The sequence below is a fragment of the Bos grunniens genome, chromosome 28 (genome assembly GCF_055505025.1).
Source record: "Bos grunniens cultivar Pamir isolate PY7600 chromosome 28, Bosgru_T2T1.0, whole genome shotgun sequence".
Lineage (NCBI taxonomy): Eukaryota > Metazoa > Chordata > Mammalia > Artiodactyla > Bovidae > Bos > Bos grunniens.
In genome coordinates, this window is record NC_141192.1 from 4,288,656 (window position 1) to 4,312,388 (window position 23,733).

Consider the following 23,733-nt stretch of genomic DNA (forward strand, 5'->3'; position numbering starts at 1 on the left):
AACAGAAGCGAGGGGAGCCACGGTATTCGGTATTAATAACTAAGTATCATAAACCTGCCATTGATTTGCAGTACTTGCAATGATACTAATAAATCAGAGCAGAATCAAAGTTATCTCCAGGAAAACGTCCTTGCATTCTCTAGAGTTCTAAACTGCTTTTCCCAGTAGGAGAGAGAGGCGGCTTTACTTCTAGCCTTCCAGCACTACTTTTAACTTTCATACACTATGTACCCACGTGTTAAGTGTCATGATCTCTTAAGAGTGTCTCCTCAGGACAAAGGCAGAGAATGGTGGGTACGTGTTGGAGCTTAGTAAATCCATGAGACCCTGAGATGGTTCCCCAAATCACTGTCTTTCACACTGTCCCGAGTGCTCTCCTTGAAGAAGTCTCCCAGGGATTTTCTGCATGTGTCCAGACCTCTGACTGGTTGGGCCCCGTAAGTGGGTTCTGGGGTGCTTTATGCCTCCTTTTCTTCACAGAAGGCGTGTGGCCTGCTCCCCCACCCCCACCCCACGCACTGACTTTTCACACAGTTCATGACTAAACAGCCCTTCATCTGTTGTCTTCCTCCTCTCTTTTCCGATGGGTTGGTTTTCACCTTCAGGATGAAACCTGTCCAGGAGATAGATTTCACTGGTCCTTTTGGTTAATCCCAGTCTCCTCAGTCACACGCGCTCCCATGGTTTTATCCACATACACACTTCAGTTGCCCTGTTCCTACCTTTTAGAGCTGCTTTGATCGTAAAGAGCTGTTCATTCAAGGCGTATCTTCTCTCCTAAATTATTGTAATTGCCTTCAGGTTTGTCTTCCCTGCCTCCAGGCCAAATTCCCTCATTCTTTATAGGAATAAAACATACCCACGAGACATCTGGGCTTCCCTTGTGGCTCAGTTGGTAAAGAATCTGCCTGCAAGGCAGGAGACCCAGGTTTGATTCCTGGGTTGGGAAGACACCCTGGAGTAGGAAATGGCAACCCATTCCAGTATTCTTGCCTGGAGAATTCCATGGACAGAGGAGCCTGGCAGGTTAGTCTATGGGGTCACAAGAGTCAGATACGACTTAACGACTGAACCACCACCATCACCACGAGACATCTAGGCAAGCTGGACACAGCTTTACCCATTCTCTTGAGTATAATGATTCAGTGGAGAAGTGGAGTCTTTGGAACCATGCAGACTTGGGTTTAAAACCAGCTGCATCCCGTATGACCTTATGACCATCATCACCTTTGGGCATCAGACTTTCCATGAATAAAAAGGAATAACAATCTCTATCTCACAGGGATTTTATGGAAATGAAATAGCACAATGCCTGTGAAGCAGTCAGCACAGGTGTCTGATGCATAGTAGGGTTTTAACAAAGGTGGCCCCTCCCTCCGTCCCATTGTCCACAGTAAGGGCATCTAAGGGCTGGGGAGATGCTGTGCAGTGAGTCTTTCTTCACGTGGCCTTCCTCTCGCATCACTTAGTACCAGCATTTTATCAGTTTGTTCTACATTGTGGAAAACATCTGGGAATTCTGAAAAATAAAATGTGAATCCTGCCTAAATTTATCTTCACTTTAGTCCTGTGGAGGAGTGAGGACAAAAGGGAAAAATTCAGTGATGAAAAAAGTAACTTTATGAAAGGAAAAAAGAGCAGTTGCAAGTTGTTAGTGTTAGCCTATTGATTTTTCTCTTCTAGTTACTTTGACTTGGTTGCAGGCTTGTGATATAAGACATTGTAGCCTTTTTTTTCCCAACAGCATTGCTCTTAGAGTCTAGCTTTTCAGAAGCAGACACAGAGCCCATAGCCTTTCCTCTGTCTACACTAAATCCAGTGAGAAATTTAAGGTTATTTGTTATAATGGAACTTTGCCAATTATTGTACAAATAACATTTCTTGTTCAAAACATCATGAGAGAAGATAGGGCCAATACATGAATTCTGCTGGGCTGGTTGCACCAAAAACATTGCTTTCTTTCCCTACAACTTTTTCATTTTAATCCCCATCTCCCCATTCTCTACCCTCAAGCTTAAGCATTTCTTTAGAGAAGGGTTTGCTGAGTTGACTTTCATTTAAATGGTGATGATGTTAAAAATCAAAAGATATGCATCTCCCCATTTGAGCACCCCCCAGGCTTAAGTATGTTGTTGTTGTTAAGAAGTGTTGAATGAGTCAGCTTCTATTTATGATGATGCTGGAGGTCAGAAATAATTTTAAAAGTTCAAGGATAATGACAAATTGGTGGCAAGACAGGTTTCTCTTCTCCACTTGCCGCTGACAGCGGCAGACCATTCACGCACCCCTGTTGTAGGCAGGAGTTTTTACATGAATGGAGCCTTAGGCAGAGCTGCTTCTAGAAGAAATTTTATTATAACCACTTTAGCACATCTCTCTGCTACTGGCAACTGATGAAAGTAAAAATGGCTTTGTTATACAGACCACGTCTTTAACACAAAATTGGGTTTTCAGGGAGTCTACTTAGGCCTCAGAGATGGAATTGTCCTGCCCGGAGAGCACAGGCCTCTCAGTGAATCATGATATTCCACCCTTACCTCGCTGCCTGGTGGCATTATGGATCAGAAGCAGCTGGCCTTTCTGACCTTTCCATCAGTCTCAAGTTCTGTTTTGGACGTGGAGAAGAGGGAGCATCAAGGGAGAGGGAGACTGCAGGCTACAGAAATGGCCTCAGCCAAATTAATAACTAGTTTTTAAAGCTAATGAATTTCTTCTCTAATTCTGCTTATTGGAAGGATGTTTAACATGCTGCTTTTTCACTACTCAGGCTGTACCTCTCTCATCAGTTCAGTTCAGTCATTCAGTTGTGTCCCATTCTTTGCAACTCCATGGACTGCAGCATGCCAGGCTTCCTTGTCCTTTCCTATCTCCTGGAGCTTGCTCAAACTCATGTCCATTGAGTCAGTGATGCCATCCAACCATCTCATCCTCTGCTGTCCCCTTCTCCTACCTTCAATCTTCTCCAGCATCAAGGTCTTTTCCAACCTCCCTTATAAGATGCATTCACTTTAAATCCACCCATTTGCCTATCTTCTCCTCCAGGTAGCTGTAGATTCCACCGCCTCAAACAGAGACCCCAGGAATAGCTGCTTCCTATACTGCATCCACCCCAACCAACCCACTGAGTACCTGAGTTTTATTATAACCACTTTAGCACATCTGTTGTGGAGACTTGCCAAGACTATGACAGGTATGAGACTTTACATCCCTGTGGGTTCCCATGTGCCCTGGCTGAGCTTGGGCAGAAGAATGGAAATTAAGTCATGCTGAGGCTCATCAAGGGAGAGAATAAAGCCTTGCCCCAAATGTGTTTGTTCCCTTCTCCATACCTAGAGAAACTGACATGCCAGGCTCACATTGGACACCAAAAAGAAAACCTTTCTCAGCTTTCTTTTCTTACTTGTCTGGCAGGACCACTGGATAGCAATTTTTGTAAAGTTTCAGTATGTGCCTTGTTATGCAAAGTTTGGTCCATAGACCAGCAATATTCACCTAGGAACTTAGAATGTCAAGCCCCACTTGAGCATCTGAGTCAGCAATTACATTGTAACAAGATTTCAAGATAATTTGTGTGCACTTTGGAGTTTGAGAAGCACCAGTTTATTGAGCACTATGAACTGATGCTTTTGGACTCTGGTGTTGGAGAAGACTCTTGAGAGTCCCTTGGACTGCAAGGAGATCCAACCAGTCCATCCTAAAGGAGATCAGTCCTGGGTATTCACTGGAAGGACTGATGTTGAAGCTGAAACTCCAATACTTTGGCCACCTCATGCGAAGAGTTGACTCATTGGAAAAGTCCCTGATGCTGGGAGGGATTGGGGGCAGGAGGAGAAGGGGACGACAGAGGATGAGACGGCTGGATGGCATCACCAACTCGATGGACATGAGTCTGGGTAAACTCTGGGAGTTGGTGATGGACAGGGAGGCCTGGCATGCTGCGATTCATGGGGTCACAGAGTCGGACACGACTGAGCGACTGAACTCAACTGATTCTCTCTGATCCTCATATTAACCCTTCTGAGGTGGGTGCTGTTTAACAGAAGAAGAACGCTGTGCAGGGAGGTGAAGTGATCTGCGCCCTGGCGCATGGCAAGGGGCAGGATTTAAATCCAGAGTCAGCTGATTTCCACAGTGTGAGCTGTAATCATGGGGTGTCACTGACCTCAAAAGCTATTGTCACTCTAGCAGAGGTTGTGTGTCTGCCTGTGTGCATACGTATATGAGCCCACGCCACTGTCTGTGCATGTGTTTGTATACATGCATATAGAAAACCGGAGAAGGCAATGGCACCTCACTCCAGTACTCTTGCCTGGAAAATCCCATGGACTTAGGAGCCTGGTAGGCTGCAGTCCATGGGGTTGCAAAGAGTCGGGAACAACCGAGCGACTTCGCTTTCACTTTTCACTTTCATGCATTGGAGAAGGAAATGGCAACCCACTCCAGTGTTCTTGCCTGGAGAATCCCAGGGACGGGGGAGCCTGGTGGGCTGCCGTCTCTGGGGTCGCACAGAGTCAGACACGACTGAAGCGACTTAGTATTAGCATAGCATATAGAAAACACGATTTTGAGATGAGGATTACATTTGCTTTCATGTGGTGGTAAATATTGACCTTTCCAACTAAGAGAATTCCCTGTTATAAATGATTTACTTAAATTACCTGGGGATCTTCCCTGACGGCTCTGCAGGTAAAGAATCCGCCTGAAATGCAGGAGACACAGAAGATGTGGTTTCGATCCCTGGATTGGGAAGACCCCTGCAGGACAAAATGGCAACCCACTCCAGTATTCTTGCCTGGAAAACTGCATGGAGAGAGGAGGAGCCTGGAGTGTACGTACATAGGTTGCAGAGTCAGACATGAACGAGTGGCTAACACAGACTAGGGTTCTCCGAGGCTGCTGTTAGCAATTTGCACGCACACCAACAGCCTAGTAGTCTTCTCTTTTCTGCAGTCCGTCTTTAATATTTTATCCGGGGGAAGCTTCAATGCTGGGGCCCTGGGGCTTCCTGTTTCTTGTCCTTTCTCACCTATTTCCCTAGTGATTGGGAATGCTGAACCTCAACATACGATATTTTGTTTTAAAGTATATGAGGACAACGTAGCTCTTGAAATTGGCTTGTGGAGATTCTGTTCTGTTGTGAATTCATTTCCCATCATGTACATTAGGACATTTCTTGGGGCCGAGGTCATTTACAGCCCCACGGTCCAGGTGACTATTCAGTACCCAGAGCATGGGTTTTGAAGTTGCTGTGAACAGAAATGGCCCAAACGCTCCAGAACTCCTTCATGCTCCACTCTGGTAACTCTGGCCAACAGAACCTTTGAGAAAGTCCTGTTTCTGAGTGGCAAATTAGAGAACAGAGAGCCTGAACAGTCACCCAGGGCTTGAACCTCATTCCTTCTTTTTCCGTCCCCTTCACCCCCACCCCCAGAAGAATCCCAAGCCCCACCAAAATACTCTGCTGAGGGTGCCAGGTACCTCGGTGGATGAGGGATTGCTAGAAGGCTGTAAGAGGCGCTGCCTGCCTCCGCGATGTTGGGAGTGCAGGTGACTTTGCAAAGCTCTACCTGTCCAGCAACTCTGGCATCTTTTGGATTCATTAGGCTTCACTCAGCAGTAAGCCTGCCCGTCCTTGCCAGAGGGGCTTCGGGCATTCGGCTTGTTCTTTCAAAGGCGCCCTCCACTGCTTGCTTATCCTTTGTAGCTCTCTGAGGCTCCCCACAGTCCAGCCAAGGAACAACCAAGCCCCTTTGGTCTCTAGGGAGATGCCACCATCCTAAGTGACCGAGGCCTCGTGGGAACAGATTGTACATTTGTTTTCTTTCTTTCCTAAAATCATCTCCATTTTTCTAGTGCAGGATGTTTCATATTCTGTATGTATTTCTTTGAGGTCTCTTGCAACTTGATTCACTCCTCCATATACCGGTTCTGTGTACTTGATTGCTGTTTTTTTATGGATTTATTCGGATCATAGTATCACGCCTGTATTATCGAGTGCCCCATAGAGCTTTCCAGTCAGTCCAGCAGTTCCTGATTGATTATCTGTTCTATGAAATAACCGATGTTTTCTGAACCCCAACATCCTTCTTTCTCCTTCCCCCATCCCCAGCTTTTCCTTTTGGTTTCTAAGTTTCTCTCCTAACTGTGTGCAACTCTTTGTCTCAGCCCATTGATAGGAGTTATGTTCTGTCTTGCTGTGGTACCTCCCCTGTGATTGACGAGACGTGGTATCTGTCTCTGTCTGTGGCACTCCCTGCATGGGGTAGGGTCTTCCCACTGTCCACCCATCGTCCTGCAGACCCCATCCTTTTCTTCACGCTTCTGGCTGAGTTATGTTCCACTGACTGTGTGTCCCCTGCCTTTGATATGCATTCATCTGAGCCCGGGTGTTTTGGGTGTTCCCACGCCTTGGTCCTCGCACCTGAGGCTGTTGCAAGAACGCTTTTCTTCAGATGCCCTCCCCTTAGGTGTGGTATGACCATCACGTGTTGGCTCTAGTGTGTTTTTCTTGGAAGGCACTTCACTGCTGTTCTCAGTAATGGCTATTAGCTGTTTGCCGTTGCCACCCGGAGCGTAGTAGGGTTCCCTAGCCTGCCCTGTTCACTATTGATCATGCCAGAGTCTCTGAGGCCTGGCATTCGCTATGCTGAGGAGTCTCTCGGGAGGTGCCACCATCCTAAGTGATGAGGCGTGATGGGAAAAGGGCATGCATTTATGTTTTCTTTCTGTTTCTTTCTTTTCTAAAATCATTTCCATTTTTCTAGTGCAGGATGTTTCTATTCTCTGTATTTCTTTGAGGCACCGTGATTCACTCCTCCATGTACCAGTTCTGTGTACTTGATTGTTGTTTTTTATATTGATTTATTCAGATCCTAGTATCACGTCTGTTATTATCAAGCGCCCCATAGAGCTTTCCGGTCAATCCAGCAGTCCCTGATTGAAGATCTGTTTTGTGAAATAAATGATCCAGCATTAACCCCAGCGTCCTTCTTTCTCCTTCCCCATCCCCATCTTTTCCCTTTGGTTTCTAACTTTACTCCCTAACTGTGTAAACCTGTGCGTCTCGGTTCATTCCTTCACTGACTTGAGTTTCCCCATCTTTCCCTTTGGTTTCTAACTTTCCTCCTAACTGTGTGAACCTGTGCGTCTCGGTTCGTTCCTTCACTGACTTGAGTTTGTTTTGCTTTTTCACCTCCCCTGTGATGGTGAGACATGGTATTTGGCGCTGTCTGCAGCACTCCCTGCTTTGCGTAGAGTCTTCCCACTGTCCACCCATCGTCCAGCAGATGCCACCATTCTCTTCTCTTCCTTATGCGTTATATATTCCACTGACTGTGTGTCCCCTGCCTTTGTTATGCATTCATCTGTGCCTGGGCATCTTGGGTGTTCCCACGCCTTGGTGCTCACAGGTGAGGCTGTTGCCAGAATGGTTCTCTTCAGATGCCTCCCCCGTAGGTGTGGTATTACTGGGGGTGTTGGCTCTAGGGTGTTTTGCTTTGAAGGCACTTGCCTACTGTTCTCAGGAGTGGCTGTTAGCAGTTTGCGTTGCACCCAGAGTGTAGAAGGGCTCCCTTTTCTGCCTGCCCTGTCTACTACTGACTGTGCCAGAGTCTCTGATGCCTGGTGTCAGCCAGTCCCTGCTTCGGATCGTTTTTATTTGCATTTCTCTCCTCACTTCCCGTGATTTTTTTTAAGAATATGAGGACAGTTTAGCTCTTGATATCAGCTTCTGGGGATTCTGCCCTGTTGTACACTCCTTGTCGAGCTTTATGACTGGGCTTCTGTTGAGGGCAAGGGTATTTACAACCCCGCAGCCCAGCAACCTCAGTGTCCCAAATCCTTAAATGTGGAGGTTGCTGTTACCAGAGATGTCCTCAAGGGGGAAGCACTTCCTGATCGTCCACTCTGCTAATTGGGGCTAACAGAACCTCAGACAAAGTCCTCTTTTTGGGTGGTAAGTTCAAGGAGTCTGAAGCATCCCCACTGAGGGCTTGTATGTTTTGACCTCAGCTTTCTTCCTTTACGCCCCCAGCCCCCAGAAGAGTACCCATCCCTGCAAAAGTGCTCAGGCACGGGTGCCCTTGCTCCTAGGTGAAGTCGCTCAGTCGTGTCCAACTCTTTGTGACCCCATGGACTGTAGCCTACCAGGCTCCTCTGTCCATGGGATTTTCCAGGCGAGAGTACTGGAGTGGGTTGCCATTGCCTTCTCCAGGAGATCTTCCTGACCCAGGGATCAAATCCAAGTCTCCCACATTGTAGGCAGACGCTTTACCATCTGAGCCAAATTCTAAGAGCCTGAAATCAGGAACTCGCCCACCAGGATTTGGAGTGAACAGGTGACTTTGCACAGCTCTACCTGTGCAGCAGCTCTACCAGTTTTTGGATGCATTAGGCTTGCCTAAGCAGTCCGAGGGCTTTCCTGGGTCTGTGCTTGTGGTCTCAAACAGAGACGCTGTGGGCACTAAATGTACATCACCTCTCGAGTTTGGACATGCTCTCCACCTCCCTGAGCCCCACCAGAATCCAGGCATGGGACCCATGTCTGTTCAGTCTCCGGGGATGTGCCACCAACTTAGGGCACCAAGGCCTGACAGCAGTGGAGTGTGCCATTCTTTTTCCGTTTTCGGTTTCTTTTTTTTTTTTTTTTTCTCCCTTAATATCAACTAACTTATCTCAGGGCGGTATGTTTCATGCATCACTTGTGTTTGTTTCACTTCCTGAGCCACTTGACTCATTTATTCCTCCACCTTTACGGGGTTTTGTTTCTCGTGTGTGTGCGGCTACGGCTGCTCACATCTGTCTGATGGGATGGAGTACCCAGCGGAGCTTTCTGTTCAATCCAATAGATCCTGACTGATTATCAGTTTGATGCAAGTAGTGGTTTTGTCTTCATCCCTACCTTCTTATTTCTCGTTCCCCGTCCTCCGCTTTTTCTTTGGGTTTCTAAGCTTCCTATCTAACTGCCTGCCCCTCTTTGTCTCGGCCCATTAGTTCATGTATGTGATTCTCTTTTTTCACCTGCTGTTTGTAAGAGTTGGTGTCTGTCTTTCTCTGTGGCACTACTTAAACTTTATGTGATCCTCACTGTCCACCCGTCGTGCTAAAATTCCATCAGTTTCTTTCCTTTCCTGGTATCAGATATTCAGTTGTGTGAATCTCCCTTACGTCACTTATGCAGTCGTGTGTGCCTGAAATTCTGTTATGTTCATACTGGGTTCATATACACACTACAAGTACAGATGCATATAGAATAAATCAGTTATTCTTGAAGCCAAAATTTCCGTATGGACTGTATGGGCCTAGTAAACTGAAAAGGATCAAAAGTAAACTAAAAATAGAACAAGGATGAGAGAAATGCTGCCTGTGTCCCCAGCAGACCTTCGTGACTTCAGCTGGCTGCACGTCTCCAGCATCTACATAGGCTTGGGTCCCCAGGCCAGCCTGCGCTGGGGCTCTGGGGCTGAAGCGCATGTGCCAGCTGCTGAGCTCCTAGTCGCTAGCTTAGGCCCCAGTCCCTTCTTCTGGGACCACAGGGCCCAGGTCCAGGCTGGTTGTCTTCCCACTCAGCCACGCCTAGGGCACCCAAAGGATGGCGGCCCTGCTGGGCAGGGAGAGGGGGCTTGCCAATCACCTGGTCTCCTGCTTTCCTGGTGTTGGGGCTGCAAGGCCAGCCTCCTTTGATGGCTCAACTCCCCTACAATGCTCAGCACCCAAAGCAGAGCACTTTTGAAGGGCCTCAGAGTTCTCTACACTGCTGGCTAAAGGCCGAGAGGGAGGAGATCATGAGCTGCAAACCCATAGGGGTTTTTTCCACCTCTTTCCACTCTGTTTGACCACCTAGTGAACTGAAAGTTGCTCAGTTGTGTCCAACTCTTGGCCCCCCATGGACTCTACAGGCCATGGAATTCTCCAGGCCAGAATACTGGAGTGGGTATCCTTTCCTTTCTCCAGGGGATCTCTTCCCAACCCAGGGATCAAACCCAGGTCTCCCACATGGCAGGTGGATTCTTCGCCAGCTGAGCCACCAGGGAAGCCCACCTAGAAAATGGCTTTATCTTTAAGTCTCTGCCCGCCCACCTTACGAAAACGGGCATGAAGAGGCGCTGCTGCCTGTGGCCTCCTCTGGCAACAACTTGAAAATTAGTGCTTCTGAGCATTTCACAGTCATAAGACCCCTGGGGCTTGTGTATGAAGATTGCCCTCAAGAAATTCCCCATGGTAGGCTATCCCAGACAAATGCAAACTCTGAGCAACTCTCCAGAAGCCACGTTCAAGTGCTGCTGCTGCTGCTGCTAAGTCACTTCAGTCGTGTCCGACTCTGTGTGACCCCATAGACGGCAGCTCACCAGGCTCCCCTGTCCCTGGGATTCTCCAGGCAAGAACACTGGAGTGGGTTGCCATTTCCTTTTTCAATGCAGGAAAGTGAAAAGTGAAAGTGAAGTCACTCAGTCGTGTCCAACTCTTCGCGACCCCATGGATTGCTAATGTCTCATTAAAAAATAAAAAACAAATCACATGAAACTTACTCAGCATCGGTAATGATTCGAGAAACCCTCCTCTGACCTCTGAGTGCTACCCCTGGCAGCTATCAGCCACAGGTACACCCACAATCAACACGAAAGAGGGTGTTCAACAAAGAGTGGCCAACTGCACTTGCTGACAATGTGTCATACTCACAACCACTGTGGATAACCTTAGAGAAGTTCCCTACAAAGACAAAAACAACACCCTTATAAGATCAGGCAACTCCACTCCTAGCAAGGTGTATGGTCCTTAAAAAAATATCCTCCAAGACACACACGTCCCCAGAGGTCGTTGGGGCAGGGTTCACAATAGCTGAGGCACAGGGCAAACCCAAATATCCATACACAGATGGTTAGTGAGAAAAATATGCTACAGACGCACAATGGAACGTGACCCAGGCAGGAATGTTCAGAAAACAAGGCCATTGGCAGCACCATGTGCGGAACAGGAGATGACTGCGATAAGCCAGGTGGCCACACAGAAAAACACAAATATGTGTTTGCATCTCTCGATGGCATCTAATCACTCCCACAAAGGAACATATGTATCTCAAACAGCATCGACAGAGAAAAGAATCTTGGTGTCCTAAAAAGACATTCCAGGCTCAGGAGGGAGACATCAGGAGGTCAGGATGAGCACAAAACCACTACTTTCCTCAAGTAGGAAATCCAGAGGTCCTGCTGTGAAGGCCGGGGACTCTGCCGCACACAGTGTAAGAAGAGATGAGGGAGCATCACCAGGAGCAGGAGACGGGACAGGTCTACGTAGGTGTGAGTCAAGTCGTTACGCAACTGAAACAAACACAAAAGTGTGCCTCAGCTCTACTGAACTAGAAAATAAATGTAGAGTAACAATAAAAGGCAGAAAGAAGCTGCAGGTCTACTGCTGTCGGGTCTCACCAACTGAGAATTCTGAATTCTGGCACATTTCTGGAGCCTCGGGAGACCTGGGTTTCAAGGCTGGACTGCAGTGGGGCCCAGAGTGGTGAGGAGGATATTTCAGGTGATGAGCTCCTTTTTGCAAATATAGAGGCAAGTCCCCACTAGTGTGACCACAATCCACGGATGCAGGCCTGCCCTTTTGCAGTGTGGCTGGTTCTACAGCAACCAAAGGATGATGGACCTACTGGGCTCTTCAGTTCAGTTCAGTCACTCAGTCGTGTCCGACTCTTTGCGACCCCATGAACTGCAGCACACCAGGCCTCCCAGTCCATCACCAACTCCCAGAGTTTACCCAAACTCATGTCCATTGAGTCGGTGATACCACCTAACCATCTCATCCTATGTCGTCCCCTTCTCTTCCTGCCCTCAATCTTTCCCAACATCAGGGTCTTTTCAAATGAGTCAGCTCTTCACATCAGGTGGCCAAAGTATTGGAGTTTCAGCTTCAACATCAGTCCTTCCAATGAACACCTAGGACTGATTTCCTTTAGGATGGACTGGTTGGATCTCCTTGCAGTCCCAGGGACTCTCAAGAGTCTTCTCCAACACCCCAGTTCAAAAGCATCAATTCTTCAGCGCTCAGCTTTCTTTCTAGTCCAACTCTCACATCCATACATGACTACTGGAAAAACCATAGCCTTGACTAGATAGACCTTTGTTGACAAAGTAATGTCTCTGCTTTTTTAATATGCTGTCTAGGTTGGTCATAACTTTCCTTCCAAGGAGTAACTGTCTTTTAATTTCATGGCTTCAATCACCATCTGCAGTGATTTTGGAGCCCCCCAAAATAAAGTCAGCCACTGTTCCCACTGTTTCCCCATCTATTTGCCATGAAGTGATGGGACCAGATGCTATGATCTTCATTTTCTGAATGTTGAGCTTTAAGCCAACTTTTTCACTCTCTTCTTTCACTTTCATCAAGAGGCTCTTTAGGTCTTCTTCACTTTCTGCCATAAAAAGGTGGTGTCATCTGCATATCTGAGGTTATTGATATTTCTCCCAGCAATCTTGATTCCAGCTTGTGCTTCATCCAGCCCAGCGTTTCTCATGATGTACTATGCATATAAGTTAAATAAGCAGAGTGAAAATATACAGCCTTGACGTACTCCTTTTCCTATTTGGAACCACTCTGTTGTTCCATGTCCAGTTCTAACTGTTGCTTCTTGACCTGCATACAGGTTTCTCAAGAGGCAGGTCAGGTGGTCTGGTATTCCCATCTCTTTCAGAATTTTCCACAGTTGATTGTGATCCACACAGTCAAAGGCTTTGGCATAGTAAATAAAGCAGAAATAGATGTTTTTCTGGAACTCTCTTGCTTTTTCCATGACCCAGCGGATGTTGGCAATTTGATCTCTGGTTCCTCTGCCTTTTCTAAAACCAGCTTGAACATCTGGAAGTCCATGGTTCACGTATTGCTGAAGCCTGGCTTGGAGAATTTTGAGCATTACTTTACTAGCGTGTGAGATGAATGCAATTCTGCGGTAGTTTGAGCATTTTTTGGCATTGCCTTTCTTCCGGATTGGAATGGAAACTGAGCTTTTCCAGTCCTGTGGCCACTGCTGAATCTTCCAAATTTGCTAATGTATTGAGTGCAGCACTTTCACAGCATCATCTTTCAGGATTTGAAATAGCTCAACTGGAATTCCATCACCTCCACTAGCTTTGTTCATAGTGATACTTCCTAAGGCCCACTTGACTTCACATTCCAGGATGTCTGGCTCTAGGTGAGTGATCACACCATCGTGATTATCTGGGTCATGAAGATCTTTTTTGTACAGTTCTCCTGTGTATTCTTGCCACCTCTTCTTAATATCTTCTTCTGTTAGGTCCATACCATTTCTGTCCTTTACTGAGCCCATCTTTGCATGACATGTTCCCCTGGTGTCTCTGATTTCGCTTTGCAAACTCACCTGATCCCCTTGGCTCCTGGTGTTGGACCAGCCTGTTTCCTGGGTCAACTTGCCGACCTATACCAGCACGCTCACCAGAGCCCTTTGCCCGGGCTGGATATTGCTGTGGGCTAAAGGCTCCAGACTAAGGGGGACAATGTATTGAGACCCCAAATCGTGGTGTTTGTTCAAACTCTCCCCACTAAGTTGTCACACAGAAACCTGACTTCTACAGTTCTGGCTTCTGAGTTATCATAATGGCACAGAAGAATCACTCTCTCCTCTTCTGCTCTCACAACAACTTAAACCGTTGGTTCTGAGCAGTAATATTCACAAGGCGTTAGAGATTGTAAATGTTGCTTTCACTCAAATTCCCTCTCGTAGGTTATCCTAAACTAGTTCAAAATAGGGCCCATCTCACCGGAAGTGAATTTCAAGAGTTAAATTTTCTCCCATTCTTAAAAACATTACAGGCAAAAGTGATCAGCATCATTATTGATTAGAGATTTAATTAGATTAAATCAACTGATCTCTTAGAGGCACCCCTAGGACCAGTCATCCAAATTTCTACTCAAAATAAATTAGAATTACGGTATTCTCTAAAGAGTACCCCCCAACACTCTTGATAGCAACACAATGAAAAACAAGCACTATTATGGGCGTTAGAGAAGCTCCTTTCAAAAGAAAAAGAGAAGCATTACAAGATTAAGCAGTTCCTCTCCTGAGTGGACATATATTCAGGAAAAAAAAAATTCTTCAAAAACACACATGCTCCTCAATGGTTGTTGGGACACTGTTTACAGTAGCCAATACATGGGGAAAACTCAAATATCCATTTAGATATGAATAGATGAAACGATGTACTATTAATAGGTATACTCAATGGAATATGATTTAGCCAGAAAGCAGAAGATGATGTCATTTGAAGCACCATGAGAACAGGGCAATGACCACACTCAATCCAGCTATTGGTGCTGGGACGCCCACGGCCAGCCTCCCTCCTTAGGGAGTCTCATCTGTGCACCAGCACCCTGAACATAGCACTCTTGCAGGGCTTGGGGTTCCTTTGGGGTTGGGGGTGAAAAATATGGGGGAGCGTCTAATAAGTTACAAGCCCTGGGGTGTTTGGTCTAGCTTTTTCCAATCAGATTTTACACTCAGACACGGGACTTTAAGGTTCCAGTTGCCCGTTACCACAGGAAGGTGTGAAGAAGTGCTGCCGCCTTGTGGCCATTTCTCCTAACAACACCTTTACACCGGTGCATCTGGGCACTTACTATTCACACGGCCTCTGGGACTGTTCATGACCCTTCCCCTTAAGATATTTTTGTGCTAGGTAATCGCAAACAAAATAAAAATACAGCCAAGCACTCCGGAAGACTATTTCAAGGACTACATTGTCCTCTCATTCTTTAAAAAAGAAAAAGGACATGAAAGATGTTCAGCATCGTTACTGATTAAAGAAATACTAATCAAACTGACCTCTAAGAAGTAGCCCTGGCACTAGTCATGCAAAAGTGTACCCACAATAAACACCAAAGAGTTTGTTCAATAAGCAGAGCCTTACTACAATCTTGGTGGTAATATAGATTGCTAACAATCGCTATGGAGAGCAAGAGAAAAGCACCACAAGATCTGGCAACTCCACCTTTGAGCGGCATATATTCAGAGAAAAAAAATCATTCAACACACATGCTCCCCAAGGCTTGCTGGCACAGAGTTTACAATAGCCAAGGCATTGCAAAAAAAAGAACACATTGTCCATCCAGAGATGAACAATAAAACAGACGTGCTACATATACTCAATGGAATATGACTTAGCCAGAAAAGAGAAGAAAACGGTGTTATTTCCAGCCGTATGTCTGAACAGGGGAAGGACCACACAAAATCCAGGTAGTTAAGACAGAGAAAGGCAAATAGCATCTTATATGATGGTAGAATCGAAAACCTCATACAAGGAACAAATGTACCTCACCAGAAAAAGACTCACAGAAAAGAAGCTTAGTTACAAGAAGGAGTATTCTGGGAGGGGAGAAGAAGAAATTAGGAGGTAAGGATTAGCACAAAGCTGCTAATTTCATAGAATAATCAATGAGGAACTCAACAGTACGCTCAGCAACTAAATCGCCTGTGTGGGAGTAGACTCCAAGAAACAAGGCCGCGCAGGTTTATGGGTGTGTGACTGAAACGCTATAGAACTCAAACACAAAACTGCATATCAACTCTAGAACACTAGAAACATTAAAATTATACAAAAAACAAGACAGAGAGGAAGGAAAAAAGAAATGTTTCCTGTACTTCTAGTCGACCTCAGTGACTTAGGTTAGTTGCACATTTCTGGAACCTAAACAGAATTGGGTCCCCAGGCTGACCTGTACTGTGGCTGAGGGAGCTGAGGCCCATAGGTCAGCCGCTGAGCTCCTCTGTGCAAGTTGAGAGCCCAGTACCTTCTAGTTGGACCCGCAATCCCCACATCTAGGCAGTAATCTTACAATTCAGGCAAGCCTAGGGCACCCAAAGTATGGTAGACCTGCTGAGCAGGTAGACCTTTGCAAAATCGCCTGCTGTCCTTGGCTCCTGGTGTTGGGGTTCCCACTGCCAGCCTCCATTTATCAGTTAACTCAGCTACATACCCTAGAACCCAAAGCAGAGCAGTATTGAGGGGCCTCAAATTTCTCTTCTGCTGTGGGTGAATGGTAAGAGGGAAGGGATAATGAGATGCAAACGCATGAGTGTTTGCTTAGGTTATTTCCACTCTGATTTACCACATAGAAACGTGATATTCTCCTAGGCTCTGGTTGCCCAGCTCAGCATACTGAGGCATGAAAACGTACTGCCGCCTGTCACTGCTCCTTGTAACAATCTTAAAACCTGCGTTCCAGGGCATTTAATATTCACAAGGCATTCGAGGGCTTCCCAGGTGGCTCAGTTGGTAAAGAATCTGCCTGCAGCATAGGACACCCAGGTTCGATCCCTAGTTCTGGAAGATCCCCTGGAGAAGGAAATGGCAACCCACTCCAGTGTTCTTGCCTGGAAAAATCCCATGGATAGAGGAGTCCAGCAGGCTACAGTCCATAGGGTCACAAGAGTCGGACGTGACTTAGCAATTAAACCAGCACCACCAAGGCATTCGAAGCTGTAAATGATGCTTCCCCTCAAAATAGTCCCTTTGGTAGGTAATCAAAATCAAATTCAAATACGGCTGACTCTACTGAAAGCCCCTCATGGATCACAGCCTTGTCATGGCTGAGGGGCTTGCATAACTCAGTGAAGCTATGAGCCATGCTATGCTGGGCCACCCAAGGTGGATGGATCATAGTGGAGGGTTCTGACAATGTGGTCCACTGGAGGAGGGGATGGCAAACCACTCCAGTATTCTTGCTGTGGGAACCCCATGACCAGGATGAAAGGCAAGAAGATATGGCAATGGAAGGTGAGCCACACAGGTTGGAAGGTGTCCAGTATGGTGCTGGGGAAGAGTGGAGGGCAATTAACAGCTAACAGCTCCAGAAAGAATGAAGGGGCTGGGCCAAAGTGGAAATGATGCTCAGTTGCGGCTGTGTCTGGTGGTGAAAGTTGGAGAAGGCGATGGCACCCCACTCCAGTACTCTTGCCTGGAAAATCCCATGGACGGAGGAGCCTGGGAGGCTGCAGTCCATGGGGTCGCTAGAGTCAGACACGACTGAGCGACTTCACTTTCACTTTTCACTTTCATGCATTGGAGAAGGAAATGGCAACCCACTCCAGTGTTCTTGCCTGGAGAATCCCAGGAACGGGAGGCCTGGTGGGCTGCCGTCTATGGGGTCGCACAGAGTCGGACACGACTGAAGCGACACAGCAGCTGGTGGTGAAAGTAAAGTCTGATGCTGAAAAGAACAATATTGCATAGGAACCTGGAATGTTACATCTATGAATCAAAGTAAATTGGATGAGGTCAAGCAGATGGCAAGAGTGAACATCAATATCTTAGGAATCAGTGAATTGAAGTGGATGGGAACAGACAAATTTAATTCAAATGACCATTATATCTACTGCTGTAGGCAAGAATTCCTTAGAAGAAATGTAGTAGCCCTCATAGTCAACAAGAGTCTGAAATGCAGTACTTGAGTGCAATTTCAAAAACAACAGAATGATCTCAGTTCATTTCCAATGCAAACCATTCAACATCATGGTAATCCAAGCCCCAACCACTGATGCTGAAGAAGATGAAGTTGAATGGGCCTATGAAGACCTACAAGATCTTCTAGAACTAACACACAAAAAAAGATGTCCTTTTCATCATAGGGGATCGGAATGCAAAAGTAGGAAGTCAAGAGATACCTGGAGTAACAGGCAAGCTTGGCCTGGGAGTACAAAATGAAGCAGGGCAAAGGCTAACAGAGTTTTGCCAAGAGAACACACTGGTCATAGCAAACACCCTCTTTCAACAACACAAGAGATGACCCTACACATGGGCATCACCAGATGGTCAGTACAAAAATCAGATTGATTATATTCTTTGCAGCCAAAGGTGGAAAAGATTTATACAGTAACCGAAAGATGGAGAAGACCTATACAGTCAGTAAAAACAAGATCTATAGAGTCTCAAGCTGCCTGTGGCTCAGATCATCAGCTCTTATTGCAAAATTCAGGCTTAAACTGAAGAAAGTAGGGGAAACCACCAGGCCATTCAGGCTGACCTAAATCAAATCCTCATGATTATACAGTGGAGGTGGCAAATAGACTCAAGGCATTGGATCTGGTAGACAGAGTGCCTGAAGAACTACAGACAGACAGAGGTTTGTGACACTGTGCATGAGGCAGTGACCAAAACCACCACAAAGGAAAAGAATTGAAAGAAAGCTAAGTAGCTGTCTGAGGAGGCTTTGCCTACAGCTGAGGAAAGAGAAGCGAAAAGCAAGGGAGAAAGGGAAAGATACACCCAAGTGAATGCAGTTTCCAGAGAGTAGCAAAGAGAGATAAGAAGGCCTTCTTAAGTGAACAATGCAAAGAAATAGAGGAAAACCAAAGAATGGGAAAGACTAGAGACCTCTTCAAGAAAATTGGAGAGATCCAGGGGACATTTTACGCAAGGATGGGGACCAGAAAGGACAGAAATGTAAGGACCTAAAAGAAGCAGAGAAGCAGGGACTTCCCTGTAGCTCAAATGGTAAAGAATCTGCCTGCGATGCAGGAGACCAGGGTTCGATCCCTGGGTTGGGAAGTTACTCTGGAGAAGGGAATGGCATCCCACTCCAGAATTCTTGCCCGGAGAATTCCATGGACAGAGAAGCCTGGCAAGCTACAGTCCATGGGATTGCAAAGAGTCGGACACGACTGAGCAACTAACGCACAAAAGAAGCAGATGAGATTAAGAAGAGATGGCAAGAATAGATAGAAGAACTGTACAAAAAGGTCTTCACGACCTGGATAACCATGATAGTGTGGTCACTCACCTAGAGCCGGACATCCTGATGTCCAAAGTCAGGTGGGCCTTAGGAAGCATTACTACAAGCAAAGCTAGGAGAAGTGATGGAATTCCAGCTAAGCTATTTAAATCCTAAAAGATGATGCTGTTAAAGCACTGCATTCAATATGTCAGCAAATTTGGAAAACTCAGCAGTAGCCACAGGACTGGAAAAAGTCAGTTTTTTCATTCTAATCCCAAAGAAGAGCAATGCCAAAGAATGTTCCAACTACCACACAATTGCACTCATATGCTCAAAATCCTTCAAGCAGTGTACGAATCAGGAACTTCCCAATGTACAAGCTGCATTTGGACAAGTTACAGGAACCAGAGATCAAATTGCCAACATTCACTGGATCACAGAGAAAGCAAGGGAATTCCAAAAATGCATCTATTTCTGCTTCACTGACTATGCTAAAGCCTTTGACTGTGTGGAGCACAACAAACTGGAAAATTCTTAAAGAGATGGGAATACCAGACCACCTTACCTGCCTCCTGTAGAGCAAGAAGCAGCAGCTAGAACCTTACATGGAACAAATGACTGGTTCAAAATTGGGAAAGCAGCAAATCAAGGCTGTTTGTATTGTCACCCTGCTTCTTTAGCTTATGTGCAGGGTACATGATGCAAAATGCCAGGCTGGATGATCACAAGCTGGAATCAAGACTGGGGGGAGAAATATCAATAACCTTAGATATGCAGAAGGTACCACTCTAATGGCAGAAAGAGAAGAGGAACTAAAGAGCCTCTTGATGAGTGTGAATGTGATGAGAGTGAAAAAGCTGGCTTGAAACTTCACATCAAAAAACTAACATCATGGCATCTGGTCCCATCATCACTCATGGCAATAGAAGGGGGAAAATTGGAAACTGTGACAGATTGTATTTTCTTGGGCTCTGAAACCACTGTGGGTGGTTACTACAGCCATGAAATTAAAACATGCTTGCTCCTTGGAAGGAAAGCTGTGACGAACTTAGTGTATTAAAAAGAAGAGACATCACTTTGCCTGCAAAGGTCCATACAGTCAAAGCCACGGTTTTTCCAGTAGTCACGTACAGATGCAAGAGCTGGAGCACAAAGAAGGCTGAGCACTGAAGAACTGATGCTTTTGAATTGTGGTGCCGGAGAAGACTCTTCAGAATGCCTTGAACTACAAGAAGATCAAACCAGTCAATCCTAAAGGAAATCAACCCTGAATTTATTTGGAAGGACAGATGCTAAAGCTCCAATATTTTGGCCACCTGATGCAAAGAGCTGATTGCTTGGGAAGGACCCTGATGCTGGGAAAGACTGAAGGCAAAGGAGAAGAGGACAGCAGAGGATGACATGGTTAGATAGCATCCCCAACTCAATGGCTATAAATTTGAGCAAACTCTGGGAGATAGTGAAGGACAGGGAAGCCTGGTGTGCTGCAGTTCATGGGGTTGCAAAGAGTGAGATAAGACTTAGTGACTGAACAAAAATCACTGAAAGCAGTTTCAAGGACTGTATTATTTTCACATTATTAAAAAAAATCACATCACTCAGTATCATTAATGATTAGAGAAATGCTAATCAAAGTGCCGTCTAAAAGGCACCCCTGGCAGCAGTCATCCAGAAGTAAACCCACAATAAATACCAAAGAGGGCATGAATAAAAGAGAACAATACTATGCTCTTGGTGGCAATATAATTTGCTCACAGCCACCTGGAGAACGATAGGGAAGTTCCTTTGAAAAAGAGAAATAGAAGCAGCACAACAACCTTCTATCTCACACTTGGGTGTGCGTATATTCAGAGAATAAACACCTGTTGGAAACACATGTACACCACAAAACTCAGTAGGGAAGTGTTCACAACATCCAAGGCATGGGAAAACCCAAAGAGCCCTCCATAGACGAACAGATAAGAAAAGATAAGCTACATATTCTCAGCAGACTATGACTTAGCCGGAAACCAGAAGAAATGATGTTATTTTCAGCACCATGGATGGACAAAGAGATGATCACACTAAATCCAGGTATTCAGATAGGGAAAGACAAATATCATGTGTTATCACCTACAGGTGGAAAGGGAAAAAATCATACACACGAAGTAATGTGCCCAGCAAAATGCCTCACAGACTTAGAATAGTACCTTACTTAGCGAAACAGCAATTTGGGGTGGGCGGCGAGGAGAAGAAAATCAGAGATTAGGACTAACACAAGACTGCTTCTTTCATAGAACAGGTAAGACAAGAACCCTCTTAAGAGCGCAGATAACTGCTACACAGTGGGTGATAACCTGTGAGGCCGCAGAAATCAAACCAAATGTAAGGGTGTACGGATGAGGAAATCCAATTGCCGCAGAACCGAAACACAAAGCTGAGTATCACTTCCACTGCGCTAGAGAAATTAAAATTATATGAAGAAAGAAATAGAGAAAGAATGAAATGACTATTCTCATCAGGCCTCGGCGACTTAGGCTGGCGGCCAGTTTCTGGAGCTTAAACAGGCTTGGTCCCAAGGGTAGTTTATAACCGTATGGAGGAGGCCCCCGAAGTTTATCGGGTTACTGAGGTACCCAAGGGTAATATTCCAGCCGATGAACTCCTTTATAGAGTTTTAGAGCCTGGTCCCCTTAGCTGTGATCGCCATTTCCAGATCCAGGTTGGCCCTCTTACAGTTTACCCAAGCCTCGGGCATCCAAAGGATGGTGGGCCCGCTGGGCAGACAGGGCTTTGCAGTCACCTAGTCTCCTCACCCGCCGGTGTTGGCGTGCCCACTGCCAGCCTGCGTCCTTAGGCCGACTCACCTGTGAACACCAGCACCCTCAAAGCACATCTTTGTACCGCTTGGGATCCCTCTGGGTTGGGGTGAGAAATAATTGGGAAGAGCTGAGATACGAGCCCTGGGTGTCTATTCAGTTCTCTCCACTCAAATTTTACCCCCAGAAACAGGAATTTCTCTAAGGCTCCCGTTACGGAGTTTCCACAGTAGGGCATGAGAGGTGCTGCCGCCTAGTGGCCATTTTCCTAACGCCTTTAAACCTGTGCATCTCTGCACTTCGTAGTCACAAGGCCTCTGGGACTGTAAAAGACCCATTTTATCATGAGATTCCCTGTGGTAGGTAATGGAAAAGGAATTCAAAATAGGGCCGATTCTCCAGAAGCCAACTGCAAAGCCTAAATTCACCTCACGTTCTTAAAGATCAATGAATGCTCAGCATCGTTATTCATTAGAAAAATGTTAATTAAAGAGATTTCTAAGCGGTACCCCTGGCACCAGTCATCCAAAAGTCTACCCACAAGAAACACCAAAGCAGGCGTTCAGTAAACAGAATCTTACTATGCTCTTGGTGCAATGTAAATTGCTAAAAACCACTCTGGAGAGCAGTAGGGAAGTTCTTTAAAAAAAAAAAAAAAAAAGAACCAAAACATGTCCTGGCAACTCCAACCCTGAGCGGGCATATATTCAGAGAAAAAAAAATCCTTCAAAAACACATGTACTCCCCAAGGCTCATGGGGACAATATTTACGATAGCCAAGACATCAGAAAAACTTAAGTATCTATCCACAGAAGAAAAGATAAAAAGATATGCTATATACACTCAATGGAAGATGACTTAGCCAGAAAACAGAAGAAAATGATGTCATTTGCAGCCTTATGTCCGAACAGGGAGCTGGCCATACAAAACCCGGGCAGTCAGACAGAGAAAAACATATCACCTATACGTGGAAAACCTCATACAAAAAAACTGAGGTACCTTACCAACAGAAAAGAAACTTAGTTACAAAAGAGGGAATTCTGGGATAAGAAGAAATTAGGAGGTTAGGATTAACACAAAATCAATCAAGTGAGGACGTGCTGGATAGCACAGGGCAGTCTACTGCACTCTCTGTAATCACTTACACGGGAGTAGCATCAGAAAAAATGGTACAGATACACATACAAGTGGATCAAGTTGCTATAGAGCTCAGAGAACACGAAATTGTGTATCAACTATATATCACTAGAAAAATTAAAATTGTTTGAAAAAAGAAAGAAATAGAGAAAGGAAGAAAGAAATGCCTACTCTGTTCATGACAAACCTCCATGCTTTAGGCTACTGGCACATTTCTGATACCTAAACAGGTTTCTGAGCCCCAGGCTGGCCTCTGCCAGGGTTGAAGGGGCTGAGGCGTATATGCCAGCTGCCGAGTTCCTATTCCCAAGTTTAGAGTCTGGTCCTTTCTGGTTAGGCCCACAATCCCCAGATCCAGGCTGGTCCTCTCACCACTCAGCCAAGCCTAGGGTATCCGGAGGATGATGGACCTGCTGGGCAGATAGGGCTTTGCAAAATCACCTGGTCTCTTTGGCTACTGATGTTGTTTCCCCCTGCCAGCCTCCTTCTTTAGGTCAGTTCACTTATGTACACCAGCACCCTCAGCATAGCACTCTGGAAGGGCAGGGGATTTCTTTAGGGTTGAGGGTAAAGGATAAGGGGGAAGAGATAATGAGATGAAAACCTACGGGTGTTTGTTCAGTTATTTCCACTCTAATTTACCTCCTAGAAACATCACTTTAAAGCTCTGCTTGGAAATGGCATCCCACTCCACTATTCTTGCCTGGAAAATCCCATGGAGGAGGAGCCTGGTAGGCTACAGTCAATGGGGTCGCAAAGAGTCAGACACGACTGAGCGACTTCACTTTCTTTTTCTTTGGCCGAGTTACCAGAGTATATCATGAGTAAGTGCTGCCGCCTTGTGGCCGTTCCTCCTAATAACAACTTTAGAACCAGTGCTTCTGGGCACTTACTACACAAGGAATTCGAAGCTATAAATGATGCATTCTCTCAAAAACTTCCTTTTGGTAGGTAATCAAAAACAAATTCAAAATGGGGCCGACTCTCCAGAAGCCAATTTCAAGAGCTAAATTGTTCTCACATTCTTAAAAGTATCACATCATTCAGCATCATTAATGATTATGGAAATACTAAC